The sequence below is a fragment of the Panthera pardus genome, unplaced genomic scaffold (genome assembly GCF_024362965.1).
Source record: "Panthera pardus isolate Hobbes unplaced genomic scaffold, ASM2436296v1 HiC_scaffold_20, whole genome shotgun sequence".
NCBI classification, from domain to species: Eukaryota; Metazoa; Chordata; class Mammalia; order Carnivora; family Felidae; genus Panthera; species Panthera pardus.
Window position 1 is genome coordinate 87347474 of NW_026526766.1, and position 16889 is coordinate 87364362.

The 16889-nt window shown below is 59.5% G+C and overlaps 1 long non-coding RNA gene and 1 pseudogene across 1 annotated transcript; one reads left to right on the plus strand and one right to left on the minus strand.

The window, feature by feature from the left end:
• Nucleotides 1–1040: 1040 nt before the first annotated feature.
• Nucleotides 1041–6624, minus strand: LOC128778648 (uncharacterized). Its single transcript, XR_008424369.1, has 3 exons — nt 6325–6624; nt 2038–2127; nt 1041–1573 (listed from the first exon to the last, which is right to left on the minus strand). It is a non-coding gene; the product is annotated as an uncharacterized LOC128778648 (long non-coding RNA).
• A 1684-nt stretch (nt 6625–8308) lies between these two features.
• LOC109249965 (40S ribosomal protein S2-like) lies at nt 8309–16277 on the plus strand (annotated as a pseudogene).
• Nucleotides 16278–16889: the final 612 nt, after the last annotated feature.

Here is a 16889-nt window from a genome sequence, read left to right on the forward strand (position 1 = left end):
TTTAAAGCATCTTTAGGGGCGCCTGGGTGGCTCAGTTGGTTAAGCGTCCAGCTTCGGCTCAGGTCACGATCTCCCGGTTCGTGGGTTCGAGCCCCGCGTCGGGCTCTGTGCTGACAGCTCGGAGCCCGGAGCCTGCTTCGGATGCTGTGTCTCCCTCTCGCTCCCTGCCCCTCCCCCGCTCATGCTCGCTCTCTCTTTCTCAAAAATAAATAAACAAAAAATTAAAAAAAAAAAAAAGGCTCTGCCATTCTCACGACTACCATGTGAGGTTGGCACCACTTACAGTGCCCAGTTTACAGATTAGGAAACTGAGGCTCAGAAAAGCCAAATTCCTTCTTGCTGGGTCACCCCCCCTGGGACGGGGCAGAGCAGGCTCTGGAACCCGGGCCTTCCCTACACACCCTTTTCCCTGTCCCCTCCTGCCTCCCCCCTCCCCCTTCCTGAGGACCACATTGCTCCCTGGGGGCAGCAATATATGGGAGTGTTCAGTGGAAACACTCTGGTCTGGACCGGAAGGCCTGAGTTCTAATCCTGTGTCTGCCCCTCCCAAGCGGGGTGACCTTGGATGGTTCACCCACCGTCTCTGACCCTCTGTGCAAGGAGGACTGTAAAGGCATGCTCCTCTCCAGGTTGCAGTCCAGCGAGGTCAAGGACACAGAGTGGTTAGCAGGGGGTTCCGATCCCGGAAGGCACTCGATTTGATCTTAGCCGGCGCCAGATTAAATGAAGTGTTGCCGTAGGAGCGGCTTTTATAACTTGGCCAAGATGAGACGGGATTTGGGGTTGCGGCAGGCGTATACACAGGAATGGCGGCGAGCGGTTGCCTCAGTCCGTTGCTGGAGCGTCCGTCCGCGGCCACCCCGCCCGAAGACCCCTCCTGGCTCGCCTCCCCCAGCAGCTGGTGTTGGTGCGTTTCTCAGCACGCCGCTGTGGCGGGTGCTGTCTGCAAGTTTACCCTTCAAGGGGTGGCAAGGAGGTCCTCCTCTCCGAGCCGCTGTCCTCAGCAAACTTAGCCTCCACTGTGCTCCTGGGCGGGGGTACGGGAGGGCCGAGGGGCAAGGGCTGTCCAAGGATGGGGATCCGAATGCTGATCCCGCGGGCGAAAGAAGAAAGCCAGGGCTGATGGTTCATTTCCAGCATGGGCTTGGAGGCGGGCAGACCTCGGGTCGGGCCCGTCTGGACTCTAACCTCTTGTCTGTAAAATGGGGTGATAATAACAGTACTTGCTTTGTGGCGGATGAGGTCACAAAGGCCTTAGGCAGTTCCTGGCCCCTGTGGGGGCTCGCCTCTGTTGGGGAGCCTTTATCTCCATGGTTTTTCTAGCCTGGGAGGTTGGGAAGCTGAAGCTAAAGGGGACACCGGCTGAGCAGCACCTTGTAGGACAAAGAACCCAAGGGCTGGAGCAAAGGGAGTGGCGGGGGAGGGTGCGTCTGGGGAATGGCGCACAGGCAAACGGGAGGTGACAAGGAGGAGAGGGTGGCCGGGATCAGAGCAGTCTCAAGGTCACACAGGGCAGGCCGGCCGGACAACTGGCTGGCTTTTCCACACGCGGGCGGTGTCAGTGAGGATGTTTCTGGGGGCAAGGAGCAGGCATCCTGAGTCAGGCTGGCATTAGCAGTAAGGACATCAGAATGAGACGTACCCGGTGGCCCGGGGTGGGGTGGGGGATGGGAGGGGGTGCTGTCCATTCTTCAGCAAAAGCTTAATCCCCAGGGAACAGTGGAGGCCACCTGCTTGAGTCCAACAGGAGGGAGAGAGGGCATCCCACCGCCATTGGTCCAAAGTCCCTCCCTTCTGAACGCGACAGCCCAGGTCTCCGGAGATGCTGGGCACTGGTTGGCTTAGAACAGAACTCCTGAACCAAACAACTGGTAAGGAGCTGGCTTACAGAAAACAAGGCCCACCCTGGAGCTGGGGTGGCCCCAGAACTGGGGAGGGTGGGGTGGATGGGGGAGAGCAGGCAGGAGCCTGATCTCTCTCTCCCTCTCTCCCTCTCTCTCTCCCAGACTCAGAGCGTGAGGGCTGGGTCCACCTCACCTTAACGTCCACAGCATCCAGAACAGGGCTCGGCACCGCGCGGGAGCTTCATGAGGGCTTGTTAAATAAATGCTGAATGGTGCCCCATTTCTGTAAGCTCAGAGAATCATGAGAGAGCAGCCATCAGTTAAATAAACAAACCTACAGACTAGGGTTTCTCAGGAGACTATCTGGAATCTCCAGGGCAATGGGGGTGGCCTGAATGATCTCCCCTAAAGACATCCAGGTCATAATGCCTGGAATCTGTGACTGTTACCTTACAAGGCACCAGGGACATCAAAGATGTGATTACATGAAGGGTCTTCAGAGGGAGAGGTTATCTTGGTTTGTCTGCACCACCCCCGGGTGGCCCCCCAGTAGGGAAAGAAAGGAGGAACTCACTCGTGGAGAGCGGACCCTATACCAGCCTGGTTCTTACGGGCTGGAAGGGGCAGGTTTGGGGAAGGGCGGTGCGAGGGGAGCCAGCTCTGTCTTGCATTTGGGACACCTGCTTCTCGCCTGTCCTTGCCTCTAACCTGCTGGCCACTGGCCGTGAGCACCTGCCTTTCCCCTTCCATCCCTTTAGCCCACAGGACAGAGCTCAGGAGCAGGGCCCCCATATCCTGTTGGAAGGCACGACGTCCACGCGTTTGCTTTTAGCACTAATGGCTTTTGTGGGGATGTGGACCCCCCCCCACCAAGTTCGGAGCAGGCTCTGAGCCTCCCCGCTGTCGACCCCAACTGGCTGAACTTGCCCACCTCCGAGGACTTGTGGGTCTTTCCCCCGCTCCGTTCCCAGGCATAAAGCAACCTTGCAAATAGGGGTTGCGGTTGCCCAGCCCAGCCCCTGGTAGGCTGCTGGCACACGGGGCGAAGTCCAGCCCTTCTTTCTACCAACCCAGGCTCAACCGGTGGCTCCTTCGGTATCACTGCCCTCCTCACACACCCTCCATGGCTCCCCGTTGCCTCCGGCAGTGGTTTCCAAACCTTCCATTTTAGCAGAGAGACTTTCCTCCTGCACCTGTGATTGCAAAACGGTCGAATGCTGAGCAGCTCAGGTCGAGGCAGGGGTGAGGGGCAAGGCTGGCCTCCTGCCGCACCCTCCCCTCCTCCCCTCTTCTCCGGAGCACAACACCACCACACCGCTGGCAAACCATGAGCCAAAAGATAAGAAAGGTATGGAGGTGGCCCACACATCTCCCACCCCTCCTTGGTTCCCAGCCCTTCCTTGGCAGGCCTCCTGGGTCAAGGGTCATGGCTACAAGGAACCTCCCCAGGGGAACCTGCTCCCCAGGGGAGTCCCTACCTCCCTACAGAGGCACGTGCACATGTCTGATTGATCGCTACTCGAAGCCATGCTGGCCCCTGGGATACACAAGGCAGAAGTGCCCACCTTCAGAGAGCAGGAAGCTTCCAGGAGGGGCCTGGCACCCAGGAAGCGAGTACAAGGATAAGATGGTCGCAAGTGGCAACAAATGCCACAAAACCAAAGAAGGAAGGACGGGGGGACATTAGTAGACCAGGGGGTAGGCCAGGGCCTCTCTGGGAAGGTGACAATGAAGCCGAGACCTGAAGGATGAGAAGGAATGCTGTGACACCAAGGACAGAGAACAAAGAGTTTCAGAAGCGGGAACAGCAAGTGCAAAGGCCCTGGGGCTCTGTGTGCTCCTAGGCCAGAATGGAGGTGCAAAGGCCCTGGGGTTCTGTGTGCTCCTAGGCCAGAATGGAGGAATAAAGAAAAGCGTCCCATCGAGTCCCTCCACAAGAAGACAGGCCCGTGGATGTTCAGAGCAGCTTCCTCAGAGCCTGGGACCAGAAGCGAACTGGGACAGCCAGGGACAGAAGGGACAAACAATGAAATAAACTGAGCAATGAGAAAAGGACAAGCTGGAGCGAAGCGAAGGATCTCGGAGATACCATGCTGAGGGACCGGAGCACACACTCCCAGTGCGTTTGTGTAGACGGGCAAGAGTGTCTATGGTCATGGAGGTCAGACTCCCGGTTCCCACCTGGGGAGGGGGCGCGAGGGAACCCTCTGGAGGGCTGGGAACGTTCAATATCTCCTTCAAGGTGGCGGTCACGCGGTGACAGCGATGTGAGACAGTGTGGAAATGTACACGCAAAACTGGAGCATTTCAACCCGTGTAAAGTACACCTCAAGGAAGTACGGGCAATAAGATAGAGCGCGGTTGGCCCTATTTGGAAAGGAAAAAAGCCCACCTCAGCCCAGCCCACCTCGTCCACATCAGGAGGCATCTTGCCTCATCTGAGGTCAGATCCAGGGCTGACCGTACTGGAAACACAACCCAGACCCCATCTCTCCATCATCTACGTAAGCCTGCAGCCCCCACCCCCCCCCCCCCACCACCACCCGCCCCTCTTTCCAGCTCCTTCCCCTCCCTCCTGGGGCCTGAGGCCTGGAGAGGTTCCAAGGGTGGGGACGGGGTGGACCCGGACACCCGCCATCCGGAATGTCGGGCTGGGCATTCCGGCACCTCCCGGAGCAGCTAGGCTGTAACCCGAGAGCCTTCGGTTAAGCGGATTTCTCCCGGGGCAGGACCCCCTCCGGTTCTGGAATGTGTAGCCTGGGGTGTGGGGGGCGGGGCCGGGAAGGGTAACAAAGGGTGAAGCCGCTTTGAAATTCTGCTTCCTGCCCCCCCCTTCCCCATACCCGCCCCCCCCCCCAGCCCCAGCCCCAGCAGTGAACAAACAGGCTCTCTCCTCCCGGCCAGTCTTTGTTGGGAGTGGAGGGGCCGGCCCCAAGCTGCCGGGGCAGCCCCAGACTGGGCTGGAGGGGCACCGGCCTACATCCTGACCCCCCACCCCGCACCCATCCTCTGGGCCGTCCTGCTCCCGCTGGCCATCACCCCAAGCTCACCCCCCGGCTCCCCTGGGGCCAGAGCAGGAGACCCAGGGGGGCTCTTCTGCCACCTGATGGGGACCCTAATGTCCGGCCCACCCGTCAGGGCCCTGGGGGGAGGAGGCAGCGACTGAGGTCATGGGATGCCATTACCTGCCACCCTGGGGGGGGACCTGCTGCCTGCTCACACCTCCTCTTGCGCACCCCACTGAGGCTGCGGCTTGCGTGGCTCCAGAGCCAGGATTCTGTGTTCAAGCCCCGACAGGCCGAGCCGGGGTGGGGGGGGGGGGGTGGCTGTGAACTGGCCCCAGTGTGGGTTTAGTTTCATTTCAGGAAGAAGAGCTACTTTCATCCGGGGCTTTCCTGCAGCTCCCAGAGTGCCATGGGGCTGGGACGAGGCTGTGGCCTCTGTGGGGGGCCCTGTCTGCAGATTGCCCCAGGCTGGTCCCACTCCCAAGTAAGAAAACTGGGGAGCAGAGGGGCATTGGTGACCGCCGGCCCCTCTCCTCCTTCAGACTTCTCCCAGGGTGAAGACAGGGCCTTTGGGGAGGAGCCAGCCACGCCAGAGGCTTGAGAGTCTTGACCTGCAGTCCACACACGATGACCTATGCCCGTGATGACAGACGGGCACCCGTGGGCCACACGGGCCTGCCTCCCACAGAGCTCCCAGGTCGGTCAGTGCTGCCAACAGTTGAAGCCCCCCGAGTGTCCTCTGGAAAGCCCAGCCCTGTGGTGGCTTCGGCCACTTTCCCAGGAGACGCCCTGGCCCACCCACCGCCCCACTGCTGAGGTCCCCAGCTCGGCCTCCCTCCCGTCTTCCTGTCCCTCCTCCCTGTCCTGAGAACCCACCTCCTTCCAGCCCCCCTCCTCCCCCCTCCTACCTCCCTTCTTGCCCTCCTATAGCTGAACCCCACCCTCGCCCCCCCGCCAATTCCCATCTGCACCCAGTCCTAGCACGCAAGACTCCGCCAAGGCCACGGACAAGACCGCCAAATGGCCCTTGGAATCTTTCCATCCATGGAGCCTGCTGCCCTTGGACGGGACCTCGGCCTCAGAGGCACACACCCACTGGACCCCATGTGGGGACCCCTCGCTCCCTTCTCAGCCTGCACTTGAGGCCTCCCTCAGCCTCTCCTCACCCAACAGTCCACCAGCACTGCCCTGCCGAGGGTCAGGGGCTGGGGCTGGGGGCGGCGGGACAGCCAGCCCGTTGGAGGAAATCCCCAACCTGGTCTCTCGGTGAAAGGAAAGCAAAGGCAGAGGTGAGCTCAGATGGTGCCATCCTGACAGCCGGGAATGTTCCAGAAGTTGAGCTGGAATGGGGTGGGGCCAAGAGGCTGAGGGACCCTCCGCAGGGGCACAGGACCCGCCAGATGTGGTCCAGCCACAGGAGATCTGCAGGGGTCCTCTGCGGCCTCACCTTCTCCAGGCAGCTTAGCCCATTTTACCTGGCTGAGTTGGGGGTCTCCTCTGTGCTCCCCCAGGCCCTTGCGCTGACCACTCTGGGCTGTCCTTGTCTCCACTGCTCTGTCCTCATACCAGCCGGCACTCTAGGGTTCTGCTCATTGACAGGCGCAGGGAGATAAGGGAGTGAATGAACGAACGAACAAATGAATGAACGAACGAATGAATGAATGAAGAGCCTTTCCACCAACTGCTCATTACAGGTTCCCCTATCCTTGCAGGTCATGCCCACCCTCCGGGGAGGAATTTGCTCCCTCCCCAGCCTTGTGCTGGTCATTAACTCAGTGCCTGGACCTGCCTGGTTAATGAATAATTAAGCTGGACAGGATCTGACCTCAGGCTGACCTTGAGCCTCCCCACAGGTCATCCCCGCCCTCCCCCCACCCCCCCACCCCCCAGTCTGGATATGTGACCGATTCTGAGTGACCCTTCCCTTCCTCCCTGCTGCTGTGTTGGGCATCGGCATCACGGGGAAGTACCAGGCGCAGAGAAGTCGTGGCCCTGCCCCTGGGGCCCTCCACCCTGCTCGTGAGGCCACCCCCTCCCCGGGGACTCCCTTACTTCCACACTCTGTGCCAAAGCCCAGAAGGGGCAGAACTGAGCACCGGCACACGGGCCTCCAGCTGGGCTCCGTCCCTGATGCACTGAGCCCTCTGGGGCCCAGCTGTCCCCCACCCCCCTCCACCGGGCCTCGGATTCCCCGCCAGTCAAGCAAGGAGGATGGTTTCGGCAGGACTACAGAGTGGCAGTCCTCTACATGACGTCTGCGTTCCATGACGCCGTGGACACGCGTCGGTGTCATGACAGATCCCAATGAGACCTCGGGGACCACTGGGTTGTGTCCAGTGATGGCGTGAAATCACGCAGCAAGTTGGGGCAGGGCTGGGAGGTGGCTGCTAGTCTCCTGAGCTGCGGTCCCGGCCTCCCTCCTTATTGAGCCTTGTCCACAATTCCATTCTATTCATCCATTCACTCATTCACGTATTCGTTCATTCAGCAGATATGTTGGGCTGGGCTCAGCATGAGGGGCCAAGGTCTTGCCCTCGGGGATGCCCCACCTAGGGGACACGGTCATCCCAGGCAGGAGGTAATGGGGTCTGGGGAGCCACGACAGGGGCCAGGAGAGAAGCCAACAGATTTAAGAATTATTAGGAAGTAGGGGCGCCTGGGTGGCTCAGTCGGTTAAGCGGCCAACTTGGGCTCAGGTCATGATCTCTCGGTCCGTGAGTTCGAGCCCCGCGTCGGGCTCTGTGCTGACAGCTCAGAGCCCGGAGCCTGTTTCAGATTCTGTGTCTCTCTCTGTCTGACTCTCCCCTGTTCATGCTCTGTCTCTCCCTGTCTCAAAAATAAATAAAACGTTAAAAAAAAATAAAAAAAAAAAATGAAGAAGGAACCATGAGAGAACAATAGTCTGGTGCCGTCACAGGGATGGGAATAGTGCCCGTTCCCAACAGCCAGACTGGTAAACTCAACATTCACGGGGCAGGGGGTAGAGCACCCAGGAGGGTGTTGCTTCAGAGATGGGGAAGAATTAGTCTCAGACCGAGCATTGCTAAAACCCACCGAACAAATCATCAAGCAAGACCCAAACGGATCAATTGGTTCCCAAGCAATTTACTGCTTTCCAGAACAACACTCAAGAAGATTGATAAGAATACAAAAATATCCAACATGCACAATGTCTGGTATCCAACAGAAAATTACCAGACATTTGGGCGCCTGAGTGGCTCAGTCGGTTAAGCAGCCTACTTCGGCTCAGGTCACCATCTCACGGTCCGTGAGTTCAATCCCCACGTCGGGCTCTGTGCTGATAGCTCAGAGCCTGGAGCCTGCTTCCAATTCTGTGTCTCCCTCTCTCTCTGCCCCTCTGCTCACGCTCTGTCTCTCCCTCTCAAAAATAAATAAACGTTAAAAAAATAAGAAAGAAAGAAAGAAAGTTACCAGACATCTTCTTTGACAGAACACCAAATGGAGAACGATGCTGGTGCCACAGAAGGGCCTGGAGAGCCCAGGCCTGTGGCTTCCACAGAGGCTTCGGCAGCAACATGTGGGGCCAGAGTCATGGCCATGGTCAGGGCTGGGCCAGGACCACGGAACTCACAGAGGAAACACCAAGGACAAGGAGTGGATCTCCATGAACAAGCTGAGCCAACTGGTCGACATCATGAAGATCAAGGCCCTGAAAGAGATCTCTCTCTCCTCCCTGCCCATCAAGGAATCTGAGATCATTGACTTCTTCCTGGAGGCATCCCAGGAAGTGATGAGGTTTGAAGTTTTGAAAATTATGCCAGTGCAAAAGCAGACCCAAGCTGGCCAGAGGACCAGGTGCAAGGCATTTGTTGCCATTGGAGAATACAAAGGACACGTAGGTCTGGGTGTTCAGTTCTCTAAGGAGGTAGCCACTGCCTTCCATGAGGCCATCGTCCTGGACAACTTTCCACCATCTCATGTGGCGAAGCTACTGGGGGAACAAGCTCGGCGAGGCCCACACTGTCCCATGCAAGGGGACCAGACACTGTAACTCTGTGCTGAACGCCTTATCCCCTACACCAGGGGCAGGGGCATTATCTCGGCCCCTGTGCCCAAGACGATACTGATGATGGCAGGCATTGACGACTGCTACCTCTCCACCAGGGGCTACACTGCCACCCCGGGCCACTTCACCAAGGCCACTTTTGATGCTAGTCCCAAGACCTACAGCTACTGTGCCCCTGACCTCTGGAAAGAGACGGTATTCACCAAGTCTCCCTACCAGGAATTCACTGACCAGCTTGCGAAGACCCACACCAGAGTCTCTGTGCAGAAGACCCAGGCTCCAGCTGTGGCCACCACATGGTTTTACACAAGAAAAATAAAGTGAGTTAAAGCCCATTAAGAAAGAAAGAGAGAAAGAAAGAAAGAAAGAAAGAAAGAAAGAAAGAAAGAAAGAGAGAGAAAATTACCAGACATACAAAGAAGCACGAAACAATGATCTGTAAAGAAAAGAATAATTAAGCAATTGAAACTGACCCAGCACTGACACAGATGTTAGAGTGAGCAGAGAAGGATTCTAAAACAGGTTTTATAACTGTATTTTATATTTTCAAAATGTGAAGTAGAGACATTAAGATATCAAAAAAGATCCCAATTGAACTTAGAAGAGTTGAAACATACAATGTCTGAGATGAAAGGTATACTGAATGGGATTAATGGCAGATTAGACAAAACAGAAGAAAAGATTAGTGAGTTGAGGCGCCTGGGTGGCTCAGTCGGTTGAACTTCCGACTTCAGCTCAGGTCATGATCTCTAGGTTCATGAGTTCAAGCCCCGCATCAGGCTGACTGCTGTCAGTGCAGAGCCCCGTTCAGATCCTCTGTCCCCCTCTCTTTCTGCCCCTCCCTGCTTCTTCTTCTTCTCTCTCTGTCTCTCTCAACACTAAATAAACATGTTTAAAAAAAAAAAAAGATTAGGGAGATTGAAAGCATAGCAGGAAAAAACTATCCAAAATGAAACAGAAAAAAAAAATTTTTTTTCAATTTTAAAAAGAGAGAGAGGGGGTACCTGGGTGGCTCCATGGATTGAGCGTCTGACTTTGGCTCAGGTCATGATCTCACGGTCCGTGAGTTCAAGCCCACATCAAGCTCATTGCCGTCAGAGCAAAGCCTGCTTTGGATTTTTCCTCCCCCTTTCTCTCTGCCTCTCCCCCACTCATGCTCTCTCAAAAATAAATAAACCTCGAAAAATTAAAAAGAGAGCGAGAGAAAGCGGAAGCCGGGGAGAGGGGCAGAGGGAGAGGGAGAGAGAGAGAGAGAAAGAGAGAGAGAGAGAATCTTAAGCAGACTCCGCACTCAATGCAGAGCCCAATGCAGGGCTCCAGCCCACGACCCTGGGATCAAGACCCGAGTCGAAATCAAAAGCTGGACACTCAACCGACTGAGCCACCCAGGTGCCACACACACACACAAATTTTCTAGTGGAAAGAGCATCAGTGAGCTGTAGGACATTTCCAAACAGCCTGATGTATTGGTATTTGGAGTCCAAGAGGAAGGGGGAAAAAGAACAGAAAAAAAAAAACACTGGAGGAAATGGTGACTGCTGTGTTTCCAGACTTAAAAAAAATGTATGTCCAAGAAGCTCAGTGAACCCCAAGTGCAGACACTTGGTGACTGATTGGATGTGGAGGGTAAGGAAGGAGAACCAGGCAAGGGTGAGGTCCCAGCTTCCTGCCCGGGAGCCGAGGGCTGGGGTACCACCCGCTGAGCGGGAGACACGTGGGGTGGGATGGACCCGAGGGGGGCCGTGGGGACACGGTGACGGCAGACATGACGGGTCTGCCGTTGAGAAGGCAATGACCTGGAGGTGGGAGTCCAGGAGCCCGTGGACGCGGTGGGCACTTCCAGGGAGGGCACCTGCCCTGGCCCACCCTCAGTTCATCAAAAGGCAAAGCCAGAAGAGCCAGCAGGGGAGATGGGACACGCAGAGAGGGCACAGGAAATCCAAAGGGCGTGGCGTGGGGGGGGGGGGGGGGAAGCCATCTTGAGGAGAGCAAGACGTGGCAATGACATCACTAAGAGGTGAAGCCTGGTGAGGCTGGCTTGGGTTCCTCTGGGCCCTGGGCTGGCCCTAGGGCAGGACTGGCCCACAATATTGTACAGAAAGTGACAGACGTGAGGGGTCCCGGGCAGGAGCAGGACCTATAGGACAGGGCTCTCTGGAAGGCACGGGGTGGGGGGCTGGCCAGCGCAAGCTACTTCTCAGGAGCGAGAGGGCTCTCTGGGCAGCAGGTGGGGTGGAGGCGGGGGTGACTGCGTTTCCAGCTTCAGAGGCACAGCCCCGCAAGCCGTGACCACAGGTGGAGAGGACCGCAGTGCAGGGCAACCGGTGGACCCCCGCGATGACAGCGTGGACGAAAGGAAAGGCCGGCGTGTGGGCCCGCGGGTCCTCGTGGTGCCCCGGAGGGTTCCTCTGAGCGGGGCGAGGAGGCCCCCAAAGACTTCCAGAGACGAGTAGCCCTACCTGGGGTGAGTAGTGACCCCAGGGACGGGGGGTGCAGGAGCCACAAGGGTGGGGGGGGGGGTGAGTAAGTTGCGGGGGCGGGGGGAGCGGTGCATAAGGAGGCACGCGGTGGTGGGCGGAGGGGCATCCCGGACTTAGGTGAGGGATCACAGTGAGAGAGGGAGGGAGAGCGAGGGCGCGCGCGGGCTGGTTTCCTGCCACCTGAGGAAGGTGATTTGCGCGTCTTGCCTTGGTAGGCAGCTCTGGTTGCCTAGGAGGGGACCCCCGGCCCAGCCCCAGCCTGGGCCTTGAAGCCCGGGGCCGCAGGATGGCGAGAAAGCCAAGAGGAGCCAGACCCCACGGCCTGGCCGCCGGAGCCCCCCACGGCTTGAGCGGAGGCTGGGGTGCAGGTGCAGGGCGGCAGAGGCTGGCCTCCGAAAGATCAGAAGCTCCTGAGAGCCTCCCCTGGCAGGGGACCCTGTAGGGGTGAGCCCTCCGCCTGCTCATCAAGGCCACCTGCTGTCTCCTGCCCCCCCCCCCCCCATCAGCCCTGGAGGCCATTTCCTGGACCCCAGCTGGGCGCAGGGGGGCAGCTGGGCTGTCCTGGCCGCCTTCTGCCTCCCTCTTCAGCATCCCCTAGCAGGCAAGCCGCAGCCAAGCCCTGTCCTGTTCTCTCTGTTCCCCAGGGCTCTGCCGCCATATCCAAAGCACCCACCTCCCCATGGCAGTGTGCTGTGCTCCCTAGCGAGGGTGGGATTGCACACCCCCGCGCGTAGGCCTGGAACGTGCACGGGGACCAACACAGACACAGGCACAAACAGAAGCGGCCTCAGAAACGTGCGCGCGCGCTGGGGAGCGTCCCCTGCGCCGACGTTCACACGCAAGCACGGAGCGGGGGGGGGGGGGGGGGGGTGTGGGGGGGGGTGGGAATGAAACCACAAAGGTGGGTGTGCAAAACATGGGTACGTGCATCCCCGTGTGCGCCAGGGTGGACGCACCGTGCACCCACAACGCCAATGCACCTCAAATGTACAGGCGCACACGCATTCCGTACACATTCACGCAACTCCACGCGCCCCGTGTGCTTCCAAGCGTTCCCGGAGAGGTGCGCCCACGCGCGCAGATGGGCACCGAAAACCAGGTGCAAACAGATACACACAGGCACATACAAGATGCACATACAAACATGTGCAAAGGCGCACATCTACGTAAGCGCATGCGGGCATATGGGCAGGTGCCTGGTTATTCACGCAGACACGGAGTGACTCACGCTCATACGTAGCAATAATACACACGCGCCCACGTACACCGTGCATAGACTCGTACACAAAGATGTACTTGCGAGGATGTATGTGTCTCCATAAATTCCTGCACGCTTACGAACGGAAGCGCTCGCGCACATTCCTGGAGACATACACAGATATCTGCACGCTCCGCGGAAAGCTTCACGAGCTGGTGAGAGGGCAGAGCGCCCCTCTGGTTCACAGCTACATCCCTGATGCCCAGCACAGGGCCTGGTACACAGGGATTTGCTAAGCGGAACATCGGGGAACAGCCTTGGCAAAGGCTCAGAGGCAGGAGATTCCTGAGGACTGGCCAGGAGTCTCATGGGACTGGGTGGGGATAGGATGGGACTGGGTGGCCAAGGCTTCCAGTGGTCGACTGGGGAGGGGGTGTTCAGGGCCAGGTCCCTCCTGGGCTTCACCTCCCTCCCCGCACCCCGCCTCCCCTCCATCCCCACTCACACTCCCCCCACGCCCCCTCACATTGTACTGACAGCAGGTGCAGTCAGATACTGGCAGGGGGGCAAAACATAGGGGAGGAGGGAGAGGGGTCACAGGAAACACATGGCCTTGAGGCCAGGTAGGCAGGTCCTGGACCCACAGGCAGGTCACAGGGTGAGGACTTGATTCTCCTGGGAGCCCCCAGAAGCACATTCTAGGCGATTCGCTATATGGATCTTTACAAAGTGAATCCACTTGTATAACCAGCATCTATCTAAATAAATACATACATACATACATACAACATATCCCACTCTCTAGAAGGCAGGGAGGGTCTTTTTTTTTTTTTTTCTAATGGTTATTTTTGAGAGACAGAGGGACAGAGCATGAGCAGGGGAGGGGCTGAGAGACAGAGAGGGGGGAGGCACGGAATCCGAAGCAGGCTCCAGGCTCTGAGCTGTCAGCACAGAGCCCGATGTGGGGTTCGAACTCAGGGGGCTCAAATGCACAGACTGTGAGCTTTGTTTTCCCTTGTAGCCAGCAAGGGGACACTCAGCTCAGGACCCCTTTGCCCCAGGCCACCACACCCTCATCTTCTCCCGTTAGCCAGGGTCCCAGCAGCCCCCATGGGTGAGAGGCAGGGACAGTTCGTCAGCCCCCACCCTGTGGTCCTGCCTCTCCTCTGCATCAGGCCCAGGCTCCTGTGGCCAGCCGAGGGGTCACCATCTCCCCTATAGGGGGAGAGACCTTGTTCCAGATCTTGAGCAGCACCTCTGGAGCCCCCATTTTGGAAGCCAGGAAAGCTGGGGGGAAAGAGCACATAGCCCTTGAGTGTCTATGCTGGCCCACCCCTTTGAGCCTCTTGTTGACACGGCCCAAGGCCCCATGGCTTTAAGGAAAGACTCGAACTCAGGGCCAACCCACTCCAAACCCCATAGCCCCTTCAGCAGCGGAGATCACGACCATTATTTTACAGATGAGGAAACTGAGGCTCAGAGAGGCCAAGAACAGAACCAAGACTCCCATGCAGGAGTTTTGAACGCCAGGCTTCCGGTTGTGGGGCTGAACTTGACCCCGGCATTCCCCTGCTCAAAGCCCTCCCCATTCACTCGGGACAAACCTCCTTCACAGGTCCCGAGCCCTCCATGGCCTGACCCTGCCAACCTCACCCACCTCTCCTGCCCACTAGCACACTGGTCCTTCCCAGATCGATGACCCCAGTGCCTTTTGGACTCCAGGTATCGATAAGCAGCTGCCATGGGGCTCGGTACTCGTCTTGCCCCAGGAGAGGACGGACAGGCGCTGTCTCCTTTCAGCTGCGCCCACTGTGCGCAGCACGCTTCCTGGCACACAGTAGGTGCTCAGTGGAGGGATGAACGAGCCTGTGGCAGGCTGGCAGGCAGGGGAAGGTCAGCAGAGGGAAGGCTGGTAAGCACAAACAGGGGCCTGATGCAGAGGGATTTGCTAGGTGGAACATCGGGGAACAGCCTCAGCAAAGGCTCAGAGGCAGGAGACTTCTGAGGACTGGCCAGGAGTCTCCTGTGACTGGATGAGGATAGGATGGGACTAAGTGGCCAAGGCGGGAGTGGCTCCCACCCTCTGCACCCTCTGTGTAGGAGGTCTGGGCTTGGGACAAGGACTTGCCCAAGATCACGAGCTGGTGAGTGGACAGGCAGGATTAAAACTCAGATCCTCCCCAGCCCCCAGCCCAGTTTGGGGTTGGGAGACCCTTCCCTCCTCACCCCCCTTCCCCTCTCTCTCTCCTCTCTCCCTCCTTCCTAGAGGATGCAGGGCCAAACTGCCCTAAGACAGGGGGTTGGAGGTCCCTGACCTGCGGCTCCTTTCTCCCTGACCACACCTCTAGCCCAGGCTCTGGGATATGTCAGCACCCTGCTGAGAAGAGCCCACCCCCCCCCTGGGGTCTCCCCTCTGAGAGCTGTGGCTTTGTAGAGTCCTGGGGCCACTAGCTCGCTGTGTGGCCTCCTGGGGCCACTAGCTCACTGTGTGGCCGTAGATGAGGGGTCCTCCCCTCTCTGAGTTCCGCTTTCTCATCTACAAAATGGGGATAAGACACATCTCCTGGAGGCGCTGGGGAGAATCGGTGGTATAAACTCAAAATAACCCCCCAACACGCTCCCGGGCAGCCACAAACGCAGGCGCTTCTCACGAACCCTCTCATTGTAGCCTCTCGGTAAGCAAGACGTGGGAACGACCCTGGTTTATAGAGGAGGAAACTGAGGCTCAGAGAGGTCACGCCACCTCCCCAGGCAGCAGGGCCCCCGAAGCCCGAGCTTCCAGGGGCGGGAGTGGCTCCCACCCTCTGCACCTGCCGCCCTCCCTCCGCGGGAGCCACCCTGCCCCGCCCCGCCCTCCCCTCCCCTCCCCTCCCGTCGCCCCCAGCGTCGGTCCTTCCTCGGGGCCAGCTCGAGGGCTCCCCGAAGCAGGGCCCGCGGGCGGGGCGGCCGAGTGAGCGGGGACGCGGGCAGCGGGAGGGGGCGCCTGCCCCGCGCCGGCCGACGTGGGTCGATACTGCGGCGGGATGAATGGGAGAGGCGAGCCGGGCGGCGGGGAGGGAGGGGGGAGGGGGAGGGGGCAGAGGAGGAGCGGGAGGGCCGCCCCCCACCCCCGCCCGGCGGGCCCGGCCCGGGTGTGCCGCCGTCAGCGCCGAGCGCGGCCCCGCGGCCCCGCCGAGGGATCGATAACTAATTTCACCGCAGCGGCCGCCCCAGTTTTTTCCCGATAATTGTGCGCCGGCAGCTGCGAGCGAGGCCCCCGGCCCGGCGCGCGGCCCCCGCCCGCGCCCGATCAATTGACATCGCCACCGGGCGGCAGGAAAACTCATTTTTCTCTCCCTCCCCGGCTCCCGGTGGGCGCGGGCTAAGCCCCGCCTCGGGCCGGGGGCTGGGAGGGGAGGGGAGGGGAGGGGCGGGGCGGGGGGCACGAGGGGAGGGCCCGGGGCGTGGAGTGGCGGGGGGGGGGGGGGGGACGCAGGCGGGAAGGAGGCTCCCGGGGAATCCGAGGAAGCCGGAGGAGAGGGCGTGGGGGTGCCTCAGTTTCTCCACTCTACGCCTAGGGGCGTGGCCGAAGGCCTCGACGCAGGGCCGGCCCCGCCCCCTTCGCTGTTTCCAGAGCCGGAGGGCGAAGCCACCCCTGGCAGCTGCGTGGAAGGGCTGAGCGCCCCGGGCGCCGGGGCCCGGACGCTGGGCTTCGAACCCGGCCTCCAGCGCGTACAGCTGTGACCTCGGGCTCGGTCTTCCCTCTGGGCGCGGCCTCTCTGAGCCTCAGTTTCCCCGTCTTCCCAAAGGGGCCCGACAGAGTCCGGGGCACGCAGAGCTGTTGATCAGAGGCAGTGGGGCGGTGCACATCAATGGTGGCTCTCAGCCAGCGAGTGGGGAGGAAATCAGCGGTTACTAAGCACCTACTGTGCGCCAGGCCCGTTGGAGGCGTTGGGGACAGACGAAAATCCCTGCCCTCGTGTTCTCGCGAGGAGATGCACGATAGATATAATGTATAAGCGACGCAAACAGTGAGAAGATAGGAAACGAGCAGGGCGAGTGGGATAGGGGATGGGAGAGAGGGAGAGGCCCCTTGGCAAAGCTCTGCGCTGCCGGCTCTCAACCTGCTGGCTGCTCAAGGTCGCAGGAAACCTGCAGACTTGGCATTCTCTCGAGGAGGGTGGTCAGGAGGAGGGAGAGAAAGAGGAGGGAGGAGGCACGACGTGGATCGGAGGAGTCAAAGAGGGGGGCAAGGCAGAGGCCAGAGTGGCGGCAGGAGGGGGTCCAGAGAGAAAGGGGGTGCGGGCAGAGGGAGAAGGGAGGGCAAGAGTTCTGATGGCCGAGGAGTCCTGGAGG